This window comes from Silene latifolia, chromosome 9 (genome assembly GCF_048544455.1).
Source record: "Silene latifolia isolate original U9 population chromosome 9, ASM4854445v1, whole genome shotgun sequence".
Taxonomy (NCBI): domain Eukaryota; kingdom Viridiplantae; phylum Streptophyta; class Magnoliopsida; order Caryophyllales; family Caryophyllaceae; genus Silene; species Silene latifolia.
Genome location: NC_133534.1, coordinates 136,155,598 through 136,171,871, shown reverse-complemented (window position 1 = coordinate 136,171,871; position 16,274 = coordinate 136,155,598). Strand labels below are relative to the sequence as shown.

Sequence of the window (16,274 nt, the reverse complement as noted above, 5' to 3'; positions counted from 1 at the left end):
AGGCTAAAATGCACTGATAGTGTGATAGTCCTGGCAGGCTTACACTGATATGGTAACCTGAACCTCATCATTCACCACACCATAATGGGCTTAATGTCTCTGTCCTTCTTCACTTTTCGAACTTCACCCAATACAGACGATCAAACCGCAGACTCGCCCTGCTAATGGTAACCACCAAAATTCTGTCCATCTTAACTATCCATTATCTAAAAGCGAGCTCACCGAACCCTAACAAAACCCATATTTTTCCCGCCATAAAAGTTTTCACATCTCCAACTTCCTACCATTTTACCAAAATAATCAAATATCAGAGGAAAAATAGAACCTATCCACACACTATACTTGATAATGTAGGCATCATTGCTCCACAATATCGTCGATTCTATTTAAGAAAATGAAGTAAATGGGAAATCGGGACTGAAATGGAGAAAGGGGAAGTTTCTCATAATACGACCAAGTTGGTTGCACAAGTCATCATATGTATGAACACACAAACTCTATATCCTAGCTACCACTTTTCAATCCAGAATATTGAACATACAATAGTAGTTTACATTTCTTTCTAACGATTAATAATTTTTATCCCTTTTCTTCTCTTGACATGTGAGCTGACTGGCATACAATCAATGTTACAACACTCCCAGAGTTTCTGGTATTTCATGTGCAAGACTCGTCTTCACCAAAGTTCCAAACTCAGGACAACTCATATATAAGTGGAACTAAAGCTACTCTTTTCATATAACATCAATAATAAACTGACTATCACTGAGCTAGGTGATATCATCAGTAAACACCTCGTCCCCCGATCTAGTTGATCGACATTATGGATTAAACGGTGAAATAGTAAGTTCTCATACATAACCACCAGGGACGTTAGATATAATATACATTAGATTGGGAAGAAAAAGAGGAAAAACACTAAACATAAGCAAACCGTAGCTCTAGACTCGCGAGAGTGCTCATCTTACAATTGAGCGCAAAGATAAGCAACATCTAACCGAGTGGCGGAGTTAGGATTATAAGGTGGATTATAAAAAAAAGACTGAAAATTGAGGGATGTGAATTAACTGTGTAACAAAATACCTGATCTCAGCAGGTTGTTTCTCACCACGAATAATAATCATCGAGAATGCTATGATATATAACCTGAACTTTGCACTGATGTATGCCATACTCGACCACAACTATAACAATATATGAAAAGGTAAACAAAAACTCAAATAAATAGATAAAAAACTGAACTGAAAGGTAAATCGACTTTTAAAGATCCTATATAAGGCTAGTAACGGTGAGCATGTACGTTCCCTTCTAAGGTCTAATCAATGTTGTTTACGATAATATAACCCCAACAAAGGTGTTCTATTTCCTTATACCTCCTATATTGGTAACTTTTCAATTTGGATTGTACGACGGAAAAATAAATCCCTTAGTTTAAACCCCACCCAGCCACCCCCAAGGCCCCAACTTGCTAGCTAAACAAGAAACTTGTATTTCTCCTATCTAACTATCATCGTATGCTGAGACTAATCTTTCGTCTCACTGCAAGCTAATAATACATGGGCACGAATAATGCGTAATCATGGCTAAACAACCTCGAACAAGATTGCATGCTCCATAACAACCATTATAAGAAAAGTGGCCCGAACCTTCTAAATAATATTCAAATCATGATGCATGAACCTTAGAGCTGACAAATATTCATGACTGCAGCATATGCTAGACCTAGCAAAAGCAACCCGACCCGATTGACCCGACCCGAAAAGGCTGACCCGAGACCCGAAGTGACCCGATCTACATCCCCCGAATGTGACCCGAAAACCCGAATTGACCCGACCCGGCCCGAACATGACCCGAACTTTCTTGACCCGAACTGGCCTGACCCGATCAGAAACCACCAAACCCGAAAATGACCCGACAAAAACTCTAATTGAACCGAAAAGACTTGAAATGGCAATTTCTATATTATTCATTGACCCGAAAATGACCCGACCCGAAACAACCTGACCCGGAACTGACCCGACCAACAAACCCGAAACCCGAAATGACCCTGTCCCGACCCGAGTTAACCCGAAATCAATGAGAAACCCAGACTGACCCGACCCGAACCGTTGACCCGTTTTGCCAGGTCTAGCATATGCTCTCTTACATTATTTAGCAACTTGCATCATCCTATGACCTTATCTCTACAACCCTTATAAATGTAAGAAGTTGTCCATATTGTTGCTTATGAACAGTAGGCCAGTAGTTTTGTGCACATCACGTGAGAAGCAGTGATTCTATTGTTTTACTCCCTCCACTTTTTTTTGTTCACCCCATTTCTTTTTACACGCATATTAAGAAAAATTATTAAAGAATGAAAAAGTTATAAAAGAGTTCTAAGTGGGGTGAAAAGAATGATTAAAGAATGAAAAAGTAATAAAAGAGATGTAAGTGGGGTGAAAAGAATGATTAAAGAATGAAAAAGGTAGTCCAAATAAGGAAAGAAGAGAAATGAGGTGAAAGATAATTTGCCAAAAAGGCGAAATGGGGTGAAAATAGGAAAGTGGAGGGAGTATTTCTTTATTCTTCTCCTGTCTCTCTCTCCTGCACTTTTCATTTATTTACTATCATTCTCCTTCTTTTTTCCTGGTTAGTTTTCCCTCTTTCATTCTATTCTTTATCTCTAATCATCTCTCATCATTTTATTGCACACCCATCTCCTCTTCTTTTTTCCGTCTACTGATTTCGATCACTTAATTAGGGTTTTGATATGTTTTTTGTTCGGGGTTCAGTTTTTATATATTGTGTTTGTTGAAGCTGGTTGATTGATTATTTGAATCTGGATGTTCTCAAACTTTCGGGGATCATTTCATTGGTGGATTTCAAAAGTTCCGGTAATTTCATTTGTTATTGTTTGTTAGCATGAATTTATTTGCTTTACAATTCCATTTTTTAAGTGATCAGGTTCATCCAGTTGATGATTGATCAATTTTGATGTTGTCTTTAATCGTTATTTCAAGTTGTGATAGAGTTTGTGTCGCCGGGTGATAGCATAAATGGTCAGTTATCTTTTGACAAGGGGAAAATGGGCCGTTGTTGGTTCTATATTCGTAACAGAAATAAATCCGTTGTTGGTTCTATATTCATAATAGAAATAAATCATCAAAGTGTATTATTGCTGACTTCCTTACTTATTTGGGTTAGACTCGGGAGTTGTTATTTTTCTATTCGTAAACGCCGTGTATCATCAGAATATATTCTCTCTTACTTCCTTAGTTATTTGTATTAGCAATCAATGGCTAGATAGGGTATAGTTTTAGGAAGTGAATTTCTAGTAAAGAGAGCAGGAGGTGGAGTGGCATAACATAAGAATAGAGTATGGGTGGAGTGGCCATGAGATGGGGGTTGGTGTGCTAGGTTGGGCCGGAGTATGTGGAGCGGGGTGTGGTGATGTAAGCAAAGGCGTTAATATCCAGTTTGACGGTTTCCTAAAATGAAAGGCTGATTGAAAGGTTCCTCTTGGAAAATTTATCCGCCTGTGCTTGCTTATTGCTACCAAATGTACATTATTCGTTTAAATCTGTGTATCAAAATCATGTATGGCTGGAGATGGGGAGTTAAGAATACCATTTTAGTTATTCATTCTTATCTTTATTGGCAGTTCTTGATTTTTTTTCCAGATCATATTGAATTGCTTTTTTTGAGATCATTTTTTATTTTATTCATCTTAATTCACTTAACCCTCTAGCTCTTATTGATTGACTCAATGAGAGTTTGATTAGTTTATATATTACTTCTGGGATTTTAATAGTAAGAATATTTATATTATTTGCTTAGACTTTTTTGGTTCATTTATGTGTGAGTTAATAATTCACTTGTTTAGTCTCCCACTTTAATGGTCTTATAGCAGACTTACTTTTACTTATAAACATTACATCGCTTATGCATAATCGTTTCGTTTGATTGGAACTAATTGAACTGGTGAATTAGTTTACTGGTTCAAAGTGCTCGTGATTTGGTTTATTTTCAAGTCGTCGTGTGAGAATTTCTTATACAAAAACCTATGTATTAATACATTAGCGACAAACAATTACGTATGTGATATGGTATTGTGATTACAGGCCATCATGCTGATTCTTTCTGTGGATTTTAATTGATTTTAAAGCTGAATTTTTCTTTTAGAAAAACAACGGTAGAACTTCTAATATTTAATGGTGATATTGTGTTTGTACATTCGGAAGGAGGGACGATTAATTGAAGTGACTAATTGAAGTTGATCAACGATGAGGCAATTGACGATGATGCTGAGGTTGGCGACTTATGTAAGAGGTATTTACATATTTAAGGCCGCTTTTCTCTGTTTATTTCATCATAAAAATTGCATTTTTGTGATTACCTAATTGAAGCTACATACTCATCCTCTTAATTAATTATTCTCTATAGTTTAGTTAATTGAAGTGTCTCTTCTGTGTTTGTTAATTAAAGTGTCTCTTCTTCTTCCTTTCACGTTCATTTATTCAACCTCGTGTTGTACACCGCTTGTTTGGTCTGAAGATTGCGATAACAAAGTTTATGGGTAATTGTTAATTGTTAGTTTTTTGAAATTTCAAGGATTTATATCTGGTCGGAAACTCATTTGGAGCTTAATTTTCGGTTACTTGTCGTTAGGAGCACCTAGACCAAAACAATATTTATAACTTCACAAACAACTCTACTATTAGTAAAGAGGCAAGTAAAGGTCGGATCCCAAGGGACGGGTATTGATGTAGGATTTTCGATTGCAAGTAGCGGTGTCTAGGGGTGTCACGATTTGGGGTTGAGATGAGAAGATCACTAAACTAAATAGCAATAAAAGTAAACAAGCAAGATGATTAAAAAGAGATGTAAACAATTGGTTAAAAGTACTAGGGTGTCATGGGGTCATAGGGGATTCATGGGAATTGATCATACAAACATATTCTCAAATTATAAGCAAGCAATTATTGTTGTGATGGATCGAGTTGGTTTATATCTTACAATCCTAGGAAGGTTTGAGCCCCGAGGCCGAATCGATTAGATTGTACAACACCTACAAGTCGACTTAATCCTCCCTACTCAACTATATGCATGGTCTAATGAGATTCGAGTTGGTTTATGTCTTACAAGTCTCATTGAAAAGGTAGGTGATGGGTAAAAAATGCAAGGATTCATAGGCTCGCATTTTATCAAACATAACATGTGCATAAGTTGAGATCACAACAAGCAAGAAAATAAACTATGAAAACATATTAAATTAAGCATGAATCACCCCCAATGTTGGTTTCCCCTAATTACCCATTAACTCTAGTTAAGGAAACTACTCACTCATTATCAAGTTTAACATGTTAACAAGGTTGTCAATCACATTAACAAAGCAAAACATGATGAATAAATGAAGATGATTAACAATAATTAAAAAGGAATTAAGAGGATTATACCTACTAATGATTCCAAAATAAAGCAAAGAATAATAGAAGTACTTGATGATTGATTGGAAGGTTGTCAATCTCCTAATAATAACCCAAATAATCTTCAATTACCCAAAATAAAAGACGAACAAAAGAGAAATTAAGGAAATGAGATTTGTATTAATATTTGATTAGAAGTTGATTACAAGATTAAGAAGAGATTAGAATGATATAAACTACACTAAGGATTGATAAGAAGAACATGATTCATCTAATTAGACTAATGGGGTATTTATAGTGGGGATTAGGTACACAAATTAGGGTTTACTAAGGGCTTAAATGACGATTAAGTCCTTGAGGAATCGCTCCTCTCAGAAAAGATGCGAGTCTCCTTTTTGCCGGTCTTTCATAAATATGCGCATCTTTCATGGAGGGAAGAAAAGGTCGTGTGGGCCTGTACGAGAATCCGGGCGTCCAAGGTGTCGGGACGGGCGGATTTCGTGGTGGATGGACGGGCGGATTGGTACGCTGGACGAGCGGATTGGGGCATGGTTGGACGGGCGTCTTGATGGCAAAGACGCTCAGATTTCTCCAGTCTTGGACGGGCGTCTTGCCTAGTTGGACGGGCGGATTGTGTTCCAGCCTTCTTTTCTTCTTTTCTTCTTCTAATAATCCTCCGGGATTTAGTCGGAGATGCAAGGATTTCTTCATCATTGCCCATCTACTATAATATGTACAAAGGCCTTCTAGTCTTGTCTTCTCTTTGATGCTTGGTCATTAGATTCGATCAATTTAGCTCTATTTTGCCATGAAAATGCAAGGTTTGCACTCTTCCTACCAATGAAACAAAACCTCAAAGAATATTAAAAAAAAAGGACTAAAGATAGTAAATGACCCAAATATGCACTAAAAAGCATTGGAATGAGGCTAATTTGGGGACTAAATATGCTCAAATAATGGTCACATCAAATATCCCCAAACCGAACCTTTGCTCGTCCCGATTAAAGAGGTGACAAAACTGGGACCGTTATTAAACTAACCTAATAGCATAGCCGATATGAGACAATTAGCGGGTCTCACTCCGCCCCTTCAACTCACAACAAGACAACCATGAGGTAGGATGCCTTCTTGCAAGGCAAGGTGAGTTTTGCCAAAATGGCGACACATCCAATTATTAAAGCACATAAAATCAAGTAATGGATACATCTACAAAAGAATAGCCACTTTCCTCATCTAAGTGGCGGAAATTATCTAAAGGGGAAGCAATTCAAGGGTACACACTCCTACACTCCTTTATAGATGCAATTTCTTCAAACTACTAAGCCTAGAAGGATACCAATAAATCACCTCCAAGTCGTGTCAAGCTAGGGTACCTTTGTCCTCAATCGTTAAATGCTTTTGTCAAGAATAGACTCCCTATGGTGTTAGAAACACTGGAGGATCGCGGAATTCCCCTTCTTGCCTAGACAAGAAGAAGGGTCGTCCCCTCTCTACCATGCACAAAAATGGATACGATGGATAAAGGGATCGATAGTATTTGAGTTTCATTTGGGAGTTTGTTTTGTTGTTGTTTTTCCCCCCAATTTCTTGTGGCATATAACATTTGAGAACAATTTCTTGCCATTTCTTTGATGTTTGGCATTTCAATACTTGACAACTTTCAACTTTTGCATTTTCTTTTGAACATTTTCAAAGTCACTACAATTAGTAACGAGGGTGCCTTATATTTGAAGCATAGGAGTTTTCATTTTTGTTACTCCTCTTTTCTTTTGATGCAATTTGCAAACTTTTTCTTTTCTTGAACTCAAATTTGAACAATTTCTTTTTGTGCCCATTCCCTTTGATGACAAAATATATGGTTGAACATGGATGAATGATGGTTGCATGGTTTCAAGGGTCACCTTGGAATAAACGGTAGCCAAGAAGGTATCACACCACAAGGTACTCTTGACTAGGCCTTAATCCATGGGTCATAGGATACTAGCATGACACATCCTAGGGTGTTTTACAAGTATTCTAACAAGCAAAGTCTTAAGAAGAAAAAGCATATACTAGGGCCTATATACACTTGTCAAGCTTCCCAAGTAGACGGTTTCACAATTTTTTCTAACATGCAACTATATGCCATGATGCAACTAACATTTATACATCCTAATGTATATGATTCTACCAACTAGTATGTCATATAAACTAAATGCAATCCTAAATTCACATTGTTTATACTGCATCAATCAAAATAAAGCCACATAGTCATTAACATAAAGAAGAAAAAAAGAGATTGGAAAGATCATACCATGCGGTCTTCAATATCCTCATGTCTCGGATGTGGCGTAGTCGATCAATGTGAATAAGGATGAACAAACACAATATATACAAACAATATATACAAGACTACACTACAAAGGAAATGAACATGTTTTTGATTTTTTCAATTTTTCAATTTTCTTGGATTTTTCGAAATTTTCGATTTTTTTTGGATTTTTGAATAAATGTCAAGTTAGAATTTCCCATCCCCACACTAGTATGGGCATTGTCCTCAATGGCCAATACGATTGGAAATTATGCAAGCATGATGCATGATTTCTAAACTAAATGCAACCTATACTAAGCTACACTACATGATGCATGGGTTTTTGTTATGGCGGAGAGCGTAATTTAGATTACCTCCCGATGCGTATGCATGGACTTCCCCAAACCAAAATAGACATTATTTCTAACGTCTTGAATTTCGGGGTAGTTCATGCACATGGAATGCAATGCATGAAACTACAAATTGTCATTTTAGATTTTACAAGTGGGAACAATAAAAATTAACACCTTAATGAAGCCAAGGTGTTAGTCCTCCATGTTGCTAGGACTCCTCAAACAAATGATCAAAATATAAAGAAAATAAAAGAAGTAGACAAACCATAAGAGGGGTGAAAGAATGTAAGAGCCTCCAAGGTTTGCTAATCCACCATCATATCATCATTATCATCATCTTCCTCCATAGAAGTGGAATCGTCTCCACTCCCACTTTCACTTCCTTGCTCTTCCTCACTTTCTTCTTCCTCTTCTTGAGCTTCTTCTTCTTCAACATTTTCTTGAACCTCTTGTTCTTCACCTTCTTCATCAACACCCTCATCAATAATCTCCTCTCCACCCGGTCTTCCACGACTAGAGGTGCTCGGAAAGAAAACTTCCCTATCCGCCCAACTAGGCAAAGGACATGATGGATCAAGAAGTCCTTGCCTAGCTAGATGTAGAAGGGGCGGATATTGGGCCTTGTAAGCATCCACTCTATCATTGTAAGCTTGCTTGTGCATTTCCCTCATGAGTAGAGTCATGTAATCATTTCCTACCTCGACACTCTTGAGTTTGAGCTCGTGATACTCAAACGGGTAGGGTGGTGTGACAATGGAGGAGGAGGGCTCATCAATCTCGCCTCTTTGTTGTTGAATAATGTATTCGGTCTCGTCGGAGAGTGGAAGAAGGTAGTTTGGTCGGTAAACACTCAATCGGCAAATCTTCGAAGGCAAAGTGAAGGATCTAGCTTCATTGGTTAACCACCCATATTTGGTGTCAAGAGGAGCATGCTTGACCCACTTAAACTTGTAAATCATGGTGTCCATATCAATGAGATGACCTCCTTTGACCGCCACATAAGTTTGGTCTTTGTTGAAATTTGGGTTAAAGTGCTTGGCCAAATAGGTAACTAGTCCTCCATTTACAATAAAAGCGGTGCCCTCTTTACCACAATCGACATTAAGCCATCGTTCAACCAAAAGTCTTAGAGCATTGTATGGCTTAGTATATTCCCTTCCTATGTTCAAGGCCGACTCAAGAAGAACAAAATCGAGCTTGGTAAGATGATTAGTGCCATTTCTTGCTATCAAAGTATTCCCAATGACCTTATGCCACACTCTAATGCCCGGATGGTGGACTAATAGAGCACGACAATCATGAAAGCGCACAAATTTCTTTCCGGAAATGGCCTCCCAAAGAGGAGCGGGGTCATACTTTTCGGGGATCTTTTCATAGTACGGGGTATCACTAAGGCCTAAAATCTTACTCAATTCACCAAATGTGATGCATCTATTGACATTTGCAAGACGAAACTCGATGTGGGTTCTATTTTCCACCCTTGTAACTTTCAAGGAACTCAAAAATTCCAATGTGAGGGAGGGGTATGTCAATTCTTTCATGGTAAACAATTTACCCAATCCCATAGCCTCAAAGAAGGTTTTGGTTTGTTCAAGAACACCTAACTTTGTCAAAGCATCCTCACAAATAAATTTTGTAGGCATAATGGTCTTCTTATCAAAGAGAACAAATTTATCCCTATGAGAGTCGGAAGTGAAAATTACCTCAGGATAATTAGATAATTGCTCAATGACCGGAGTTGTTGATGTTGTAGCTTCCATAGGGGGACCTTGTTGAACCTCTAACCTTGCCTCATGGACTACCAATGCCTTTGACAATTGTTTTGCTTCAAGAGTTTGCTGCCTTTTTGAAAGTGTCTTCTTTGGGGGTGCCTTGTTACCTCCTTTAGTTCTTGCCATTGTTGATTACACCAAAGAAAGATTGAAATCTTTAATTTTTAGTTATGCCCAAATCGATTTAAGATGAAAGAATGTTGCTTTGTATCTTAAAAATCGACTCAAAGGTTGAAGATTTTGGTGTTTGAATCAATTGTTGTTGTAAAAGGAGTGATTAATTTTTGTTGTGGGGAAGTTTGGATTTGATTTTGTTGAATTTGGTTGAGGAATTTTGGTTTCGTTGATGTAGAGGATGAGGGTTTTTGGGGTTTTGGGTAGTGTTTGAATGTAGAGAAAATGAAAATGAATGAGGGAAAGGGGTTTTAAAAGACCCGTTAATTTTGAAATAGCAGCAGGGGACGAGCGGATTGCATTCTGAGACGCTCGGATTCTGCACGTTTTGCTTCAGGAAATGACGCTACAGGACGAGCGTCTTTCAGCAAACACGAGCGGATTCTTCAATGTGAGACGAGCGGATTCTTTGGAAGACGCTCAGATTCTGTTACAGGGTGATTCCTTAAAATTCAACAGCAGAAAGACGAGCGTCTTTGCTGTAAGACGAGCGTCCAGAATCAGACGAGCGGATTCTTCATTGGGACGCTCGGCTTCTGTGACAAACCATTTTTTTGAATTCCACAGCTTAGCCAGACGGGCGTCTGGTGACATAGGACGCTCGGATTCTGCTAGACGAGCGGATTATCTCATGAGACGCTCGGATTCCTCCCTCTCCACACGGATTCAGGTCCATCCGTGGGTACTGCTTAACCTGTATCATTTTCATTCTTCAATTCTCGTGTTCTTCATTGTAGGGGCACTACAAAAGCATGAATAGCCTAGGCAATTGCTATCCCCACACTAAGTCAAAGCACTACACATCAATGAAATAATAAGTCCCTCCCTCACTTCTCCCAAAAATGATGAATATCTTGATCAAGGCACAAAAATATAAATCCAAAAATGACAAAAATGCAATGTAAAAATTGAAATGCAAGTTAGGGAGTTAGAATATTTACAAATGGTGGTTTAGGGAGGACTCCACCATACTCTCATCCAATGTGAGATGTCAAGGGGGCATGTTCAAGGTGTTGTTGATGTTACTCAACACCTTGAAGAAGTAGTCGAAAGCTTGTTCATTGTCCTGATAAAGATCCTCAATAGACCTTTGCACTTGTTGTTCTTCGTGACGGTCTTGGTTCATAGCATTACCAATGTAGGGATTGAATATCTCTTCGAACTCATCATCCCAAAGGCTGCAAACTTCGTCTACTTGATCATTAAAAATTTCTTGAGTTGATAGAGACAACTCTCCTTCTTTCTTGTTTTGGCCAATGAGGCCATCTTCTTTACTTGTCATGGGTGAGCTTTTCAAGCTCTCTTTGTTGCTATTCTCTTGCTCTTTTGATGGAGCATCATCAACTTTCTTTTTCCTTTGGAATTTCGACTTCTTCCTATCATCCTTCCGGCTATAGTGATCAACCATGAAGCATGGTTCATGCAAACGGGGAGCTCTCATGGTCTTGTCAAGATTGAAAGTTATGCTCTCGTCTCCCACTTCTAGAGTAAGGTCTCCGTGCTTCACATCTATCACCGCACCTGCGGTGTGCAAGAAAGGTCTACCTAGAATGATCGGAATATTGGAGTCTTCTTCCATGTCAACGATGACAAAGTCCACCGGGATGAAAAATTTCCCAACTATTACGGGAACATCTTCCCATATCCCTAACGGTGTCTTCATCGATCTATTGGCCATTTGGAGTGTGATGTTGGTACATTTAAGCTCTCCCATCCCTAGCCTTTTACTAACCGAATACGGCATAACACTCACGCTTGCTCCTAGATCACACAAAGCCTTGTTGATCGTGGTGTCGCCAATGGTACACGGTATTGAGAAGCTTCCCGGGTCTTTAAGTTTCGGAGGTGAACTCCCTTGAAGGATTGCACTACTCACCTTAGTGAAGGCGATATTTTCAAGCTTCCGGATCGACTTCTTTTTCGTAAGTATGTCCTTCATGTACTTTGCATAGGCCAACACGTGATTGATTAATTCCGTGAAAGGAATCGAGACTTCCAAATTCTTCACAATTTCCATAAATTTTCCAAGTTGGTCATCAAACTTAGGCTTAGCTTGACGACTTGGGAATGGAAGTCTAATCACGATGGGCTCTTTCTCCTTGGCCTTCTCTTCACTTTTCTTTGAAATTTCTTCTTTTGTTGGTTCTCCTTCCTTAGAGTTTTACACAATTTTTTCTTTGTCACTAGCTTCCACAACTTCATCCTCAACTTGCTTCTTTGGTCCTTCATATCTCATACCACTCCTCAAGTGAATGGCACTAACCGTTTCATGTCTTGGGGGGATTACCTTGAAGTGGTAATTGCCCCTTCTGCCTTTGAGAGTTTGAAGATGCTAGTTGGGTTAATTGAGTTTCCAACATTTTTGTGTGGGCTAGGATGTTGTTGATGGTGATGTCCTTTACTTGGCTATCTTTTTGCATTTGAGTGAAAAACTCTTGTTGATTCTTTTGCATTTGGAGGACCGCTTTTTGAACATCAAAACCTTGGTCATTTTGTTGATTGTATGGAGTTTGATTTTGGTAACCTTGGTTTTGGTTGAAAAAGGGTCTTTGGTTTTGGTTTCTCATGGGAGGTGGGGTGTATGTTGGTTGAGGGTTTTGAACATTTTGGCTTTTGTATGAGAGATTTGGGTGAAATTTGGTGTTTTCATTGTAATAATTGGAATAATGGGTACCACTCTTGTATGCTTGAAAAGCATTCACTTGTTCATTTGTTCCCCTACATTCACTTTGGCCATGTCCCAAAGTTCCACAATTCTCACATATCCCACTTGGGATTGATGAAGATGCTACCATGGCATTAACATGATGCTTTGGTGATTTTGAGGCTTTTTCAAGTTTAGCCATAGCCTTCTCAAACTTCAAGTTAATGGTATCAATATGGGCACTAAGTTGAGCACCCAATTGAGTAATAGAGTCCACTTCATGCTTCCCTCCTCTAGTAGCCTTGCGAGGTCTACTATATTGTGAGTTATGGACCGCCATTTCCTCAATCTTGTTCCAAGTTTGATTATCATCAACTTCGGTGAACATACCATTTGATCCCATGTTGAGAATGTTTCTTGAGTCTTCATAAAGACCATTCCAAAATTGTTGTACCAAGAACCACTCGCTAAGTCCATGATGAGGACATGAGCGACAAATTCCTTTGAATCGCTCCCAAGCTTCATACAAAGATTCTTCATCCCTTTGCTTAAAACCCGTAATTTGAGCTCTTAGCATGTTAGTCTTTTTCGGAGGGTAGAATTTTTTGTAGAAAGCTAGAGCCAACTTCTTCCAAGAGTCAATTCCAAGAGTAGCCTTATCAAGGCTCTTCAACCATTGCTTTGCGGTGCCGATTAGAGAAAAAGGAAATAAGACCCATCGAATTTGGTCTTGAGTCACACCGGTTTGTGAAATCGCATCACAATAGTCACAAAAAGTTTCCATGTGTGAGTGAGGATCTTCACTAGGCATCCCCCCAAATTGGCTTGTTTCGACTAATTGGATAAATGCGGATTTTGCAATGAAATTTCCAGTTAAGTGTTGTGGTGTGGGAGTACCATTGGGTAGGTTCTCCTCGGTTGGTACAGAATGTGATGAAAATTTAGGCATTGTGGGTTGATTTTGTGTTGGATTTTGTGTTGGGTTCTCCTCACCTTCTCTTGCAAAAGGGTTGACGAACTCAATAGTGTTTGGTTGAATATCTACAACCTCACCAATACCTCTCAAAGTACCTCTAGGAAGTATTTTATTGTTTGTCAAAGTCCTTTCAATTTCGTGATCAATGGGTAACAAGTTACCTTGTGATCTTCTAGACATGCAAAATATCAAACAACTCGAAAATAATTAGAATAAACCTTGAGGAGTTTTACTTCCCTAAGGCAAAGAAAGACACAACTAATAACAATCTAAGAAAATCAAATCAAGTTAACACCGTCCCCGGCAACGGCGCCATTTTTGGTCGGAAACTCACTTGGAGCTTAATTTTCGGTTACTTGTCGTTAGGGGCACCTAGACCAAAACAATATTTATAACTTCACAAACAACTCTACTATTAGTAAAGAGGCAAGTAAAGGTCGGATCTCAAGGGTCGGGTATTGATGTAGGATTTTCGATTGCAAGTAGCGGTGTCTAGGGGTGTCATGATTTGGGGTTGAGATGAGAAGCTCACGAAACTAAATAGCAATAAAAGTAAAGAAGCAAGATGATTAAAAAGAGATGTAAACAATTGGTTAAAAGCACTAGGGTGTCATGGGATCATAGGGGATTCATGGGAATTGATCATACAAACATATTCTCAAATTATAAGCAAGCAATTATTGTTGTGATGGATCGAGTTGGTTTATATCTTACAATCCTAGGAAGGTTTGGGTCCCGGAACCAAATCGATTAGATTGTACAACACCTACAAGTCGACTTAATCCTCCCTACTCAACTATATGCATGGTCTAATGAGACTCGAGTTGGTTTATGTCTTACAAGTCTCATTGAAAAGGTATGTGATGGGTAAAAAATGCAAGGATTCATAGGCTCGCATTTAATCAAACATAACATGTGCATAAGTTAAGATCACAACAAGTAAGCAAATAAACTATGAAAACATATTAAATTAAGCATGAATCATACCCCATGTTGGTTTCCCCTAATTACCCATTAACCCTAGTTAAGAAAACTATTACTCATTATCAAGTTTAACATGTTAACAAGGTTGTCAATCACATTAACAAAGCAAAACATGATGAATAAATGAAGATGATTAACAATAATTAAAAAGGGATTAAGAGGATTATACCTACTAATGATTCCAAAATAAAGCAAAGAATAATAGAAGTACTTGATGATTGATTGGAAGGTTGTCAATCTCCCAAAAATAACCCAAATAATCTTCAATTACCCAAAATAAAAGATGAACAAAAGAGAAATTAAGGAAATGAGATTTGTATTAATATTTAATTAGAAGTTGATTACAAGATTAAGAAGAGATTAGAATGATATAAACTACACTAAGGATTGATAATAAGAACATAATTCATCTAATTAGACTAATGAGGTATTTATAGTGGGGATTAGGTACACAAATTAGGGTTTACTAAGGGCTTGAATGACGATTAAGTCCTTGAGGAATCGCTCCTCTCAGAAAAGATGCGAGTCTCCTTTTTGTCGGTCTTTCATAAATATGCGCATCTTTGATGGAGGGAAGAAAAGGTCGTGTGGGCCTGTACTAGAATCCGGGCGTCCAAGGTGTCGGGACGGGCGGATTTCGTGGTGGATGGACTGGCGGATTGGGGCATGGTTGGACGGGCGTCTTTATGGCAAAGACGCTCGGATTCCTCCAGTCTTGGACGGGCGTCTTGCCTAGTTGGACGGGCGGATTGTGTTCCAGCCTTCTTTTCTTCTTCCAATAGTCCTCCGGGATTTAGTCGGAGATGCAAGGATTTCTTCATCATTGCCCATCTACTATAATATGTACAAAAGGCCTTCTAGGCTTGTCTTCTCTTTGATGCTTGGTCATTAGATTCGATCAATTTAGCTCTATTTTGCCATGAAAATGCAAGGTTTGCACTCCTCTCCTACCAAGGAAACAAAACCTCAAAGAATATGCAAAATAATGGACTAAATATAGTAAATGACCCAAATATACACTAAAAAGCATGGGAATGAGGCTAATTCGGGGACTAAATATGCTCGAATAATGGTCACATCAATATCCGATACACCTCAATTATCCGCTGCAATCTCCACCAATGAAACTTTTAGTTTTTACCCTTTCAAATATAAAGTTCTCTATTTCTTTTCTTCTTTTGTAGACTATTTTTAATTTGATTTTTATGATATATGATGCTGTAAAGTAGATTCAATTTGTTTATTGTGTGATTCTTTTTTAATCAATCATATTTGTTAGATGGATTGGTGTTTGAGTAGGCTTACAACTATATTAAAGAAATCTCGCATTGTGTGATGGAAAATCTATTGTGTCGATATATTGTAGGATTTTAGTCAGACAATACTTACTTGAAACCAACACTTTGTGGTTTGGTTTGTGATACTTCTAAATTTATGATTGGAGTTCTAACATGAACCTTCAGCATTTGCATTATTGTTTGTTTCAAGGTATAAATATATTGGAATTATATACGGAGTATGTATTTAGCTTGGTAGATGGTTTAAGAAAGTTAGGGAGTGAAGAAAGGAAGAAACCAAGATATGCTTACTGTCTTACAAGTTTGCTACTATTCTAAAGTAGGATCATCTTCTAGGACTGAAAAACAATTGTGTTGAGGATATTGTAATGATTTTTA

General features: G+C 38.2%; 1 non-coding gene across 1 annotated transcript; it reads left to right on the top strand.

The window, feature by feature from the left end:
* Positions 1 to 13,108: 13,108 nt before the first annotated feature.
* Positions 13,109 to 13,215, top strand: LOC141604402 (small nucleolar RNA R71). The gene has a single exon (XR_012526103.1). It is a non-coding gene; the product is annotated as a small nucleolar RNA R71 (small nucleolar RNA).
* The last annotated feature ends 3,059 nt before the right edge of the window (positions 13,216 to 16,274 follow it).